At 54.9% G+C, this 3,496-nt stretch overlaps 1 protein-coding gene and 1 long non-coding RNA gene across 6 annotated transcripts in view; one reads left to right on the forward strand and one right to left on the reverse strand.

The window, feature by feature from the left end:
* Positions 1–3,496, reverse strand: part of KIRREL3 (kirre like nephrin family adhesion molecule 3) — a 357,949-nt gene that overhangs the window by 3,887 nt on the left and 350,566 nt on the right. The gene's annotated exons all lie outside the window — the stretch shown is intronic.
* LOC113953043 overlaps positions 1,579–3,496 on the forward strand; it is a 6,321-nt gene continuing 4,403 nt past the window's right edge. For both annotated transcript variants that reach the window (XR_003529727.1, XR_003529726.1), the window contains exons 1-2: positions 1,579–1,693; positions 2,704–2,886. This is a non-coding gene — a long non-coding RNA (uncharacterized LOC113953043). The remainder of the gene's footprint in view (positions 1,694–2,703; positions 2,887–3,496) is intronic.

A 3,496-nucleotide genomic window follows, 5' to 3' on the forward strand; every position in this document is an offset into this window, starting at 1 on the left:
ATCCCTGACTGCTGCTCCCTCCTGGATCAGGGTGGCTGAGGGATGCACTTCACACCACCACCTGAAGCCACTTGCAGCTGGGAGGGCGAATCCAACAGGATACTAAATTCTTGGCTCTCATTTGAGGACACAATATGTTCTGTAAAATGCTGCTCTGGGTCCCTGAGCAGCCCCCAGACCTGGCAGGCTCAACGTGTCTCCCCACCCCTCACTCCGGGTGACAATATTTCCTTACAATATTTCCTGCTAGTTGGGCAACTGGATGCCACTGGCAGCACTGGTGTGGGGCAGACCCTACCAGGGTGAGGGATATTGGAGATGATTCCCAAACAGTGGCTTCCTCTGCTCCCAGCAGGGAGGAGACAAGCCCATGAATTAAAAAAAAAAATAATCCTGGGAATTCCCAGCTGGACAAGGCTTTGCCACCTTCAAACAGCAGCTCTGGCCTCGGTTGCCTGGTGATGTGAACTCCCACCATGGGTGTGTGCTGCCCATCCCAGCTGAAGCTGCACCACCTCATTCCACCTCTCCCCAAAATGCTGCTTTCGGATGGGCTGGTGCCACTGGAAGGGGTTGGCTGCGCAGGAGGGATGTGCCCTGGACCTCCCAGGTGAGGCTGGATGTCGTGGAGGTGCAGCCTGGCTCTGATCCAGACCTGGATCTGCCAGCTTGGAGGTTGCTGGTGCTTCCCAGGGCTGTGGTGGCACCGGCCTCTGGGCATGTGGAGCATTTTTCAGGGACAAAGGCAGAGAAAGGGATGCCGTGTCTGCTGGGCTGGAGGTGGGATGAGCCTCACCCTGAGTGGGAATTCTGCTTCTTTGAGTTTATCTCTTCTGTGGGGAACTGAGCTGAGCTCCTGGTTGGAAAAAGTGTCTGGTGTTGATCACCTGTGACGGCTGTGAACGAACTGGGAACAGCCCTCAGAGCAGCGGGATGGGCTTCAGGAGACAGGAATGAAAGGAGAGCAAGGAAAAGATCAACCTGTCACTGGATTGGTTATTTGCACTGTTCCACCCCAAATATGAACCCGAGGTGATGCCTCGGTCACCCTTTTGACTTGGAATGCTCCTGCCTGTCCGTCACTTTGGGACTGTCTCTGATTGCTCCAGGCAGTGGGGGTGGCTCCTCTGGGATCCCCAGCCTCATTTCACAGGTGGGGAAATGCAGAAGGTCCAATCAGCCAGGAATGAACCCAGCCATGGTAACAGAGGGTGTGGTCGGGGCTGAGGATGCTCCTCATCCCTCTCCTCCCAGCCCGGGCTCAGCCAGGTTGACACAGAGCATCCCGGCAGGGGGGAGAATGCTGCTCTTGTGATTTGTTTTTCCCAGGATCAGACCCTTTATCGGGCTCTTTTGCCTCCAGCCACCAGAGCTGGCAGCCTTTTCCCTGCCTGTAGGCACTGCCTGGCAGAACAGGAGCGTGGGGAGCGGCGCTGAGGCGATGTGAACATATGCAAATCAGCCAGCGTGACGGGTATCCTAAGGTGTTAATGAATTTAGAGATGCATGAATAATTATTTGTGAAAAGCACGGCGAGCCGCTGAGGTCACAGATGGCTGGAGAACGACAAAGGCAGCAGCGTTTGGGGGAGGAAGGAGGGTCCCGCTGGCACTCCGGAGCCAGGAATGCTCCAGCAGAGAGGGACACGGTGGGAAACCGAGGAGCAAGGGCACAGGATCCCGAAATTCAGCAGGTCAGGCTGTGCTAGATCTGAGGGGCCGGGATGGGGACAGGACGGGGGGTGCAGAGGCAGCAGCTGTTTGCCAGCGCGGCCGCTCCTCCTTAACATCCGATTAACGATCCCGAGCCCGGCACGGCAACGACATTCCCAGTGCTATTATGCTGCCAGGTGTGGTGAGAGTGAGAAGAACATCCCAAAGGATGCTGTCGAGGTTGAGCATGGGATGGACATCTCCCAGGAAAATCAGAGAAGGCAAAGGAGGAACCAGAGGGGGACTAATGCTGGCACAGGGAGTGGGCAGAGCTGGAAAGTCCTGGGGTGAGGTGCTGGGCACTGGCCCCTGCCCCTGCCAGAGAGGCCTCATCGCTCCTTATCAGCAAGAGGAAGTTTTTGACTTGATCCATCATTTCATTGACAAAGTTGGAGCCTTTTCTGTTCAGCACCCAAAGGCTGGGTGTCCACCCTGGCTGTTGGACACAGCGAGGAGCGGGATGAGGGAGGGCAGAGGTCCCTGAGACTCCAAAGAGATAAGAAATTTGGAAGTATTTCCTGGGAATGTCCTTGCAGAGGGCAGATGAGGGTGGGGAGGCTCTGGTCGAGGCAGGGGAGGGGCTTTGATGCCTTGTCCCTGCAGGTAGGTTGTCCCAGCCAGTGCCAAACCCACCCAGGATGGGCAGCAGAGACCACGGATCATCTCTTGCAACTTCTGAACAGTGCTGATCCAAGGATGTTATTTCCAACTGCTGTATTTTCAGGAAAAATGCCTGGATTTGGCCAGGAGAGGGGGTGAATCGCCTTCTCCTGGTCCAGCAGTCAGGCTTGTGAGTCTCTGTCTTGTTGTATCTGAAAACCCCTCACCTTTGCCACCCTGTTTGGTCTTTGTACCAGGCTGTGACCAAATCACCTCTCACAGGTCTGGCTGGCAAACCCAGGAGCTCTGTAACCTCTCCCCAGAAGGCATTTTTTTGCTGGTTCTCAAACAAAAGTTGCCATTTTTTTCTGCGCCGTTTCCACCCTACCAGAATCCTCATTGCATCGTGCCTGGCACAGCTCCCACTGCTCCACTCCCAGCCCCGCCAAGGGCACACACTGATGTGGAATCACCCTCTGGATCCGGCAAATACCCCAGGAAAGTCCCCAGGATGACTTCCAAGATCCTGTGCCTGGCCTCCCATGACCATCCTCTTCCTCATTTATTCACAATGGTAAATATTCCGTGTGTGTCTCCTCTTCTGTGTGTGCTTCCAACGTGGTGGTTATGGCCTGGAGTGGCACTTGGGATAATCCCAGAGCCCTCCATGGGAGCCAGAGCTGGGCTTGGTGCTGCTGATCACACAGATGATGTACAGAGTCCCACAGACAGGAGGCTTCTCATTCCCCTTCATCCCAGCAGGTTGCTCCAAACCCAATCCCAGCCTCCTCTGTCCTTCCAGCCTTGCAAATCCCTCCATGGATTTGTGGATTACTCAGGGCAAAGCCCTGCTGGGAATGAAGGGTCTTGCAGAGAAACCTCAGCAGTTCTGGGATAAGGTGCCAGATCTCCACCTCCTCCTGCCTCCTCCTTCAAGGCTCCCTGGCTGTGTAAGTGCTCTGGCAATTCTGGTAATTCCAGCAAGCAATTCCACCCACACCACGACACTCAGCCTTCCCACTGGGAATTCATGGAACAGCTTTTGCAGGCAGGACATACAAGTCCTGCTTAAAAAACTGAGGGTTAGATGAGGAAAAAAATCAGCCTCTGGCCTCTTCAATCCCTTCTCCCCTTCCCACCTGCTCTTTTCACTCTCATTTTACAGTCACTTGCCTTTCTTTGCT

Source organism: Corapipo altera, unplaced genomic scaffold (genome assembly GCF_003945725.1).
Source record: "Corapipo altera isolate COAL_440 unplaced genomic scaffold, ASM394572v1 71, whole genome shotgun sequence".
Lineage (NCBI taxonomy): Eukaryota > Metazoa > Chordata > Aves > Passeriformes > Pipridae > Corapipo > Corapipo altera.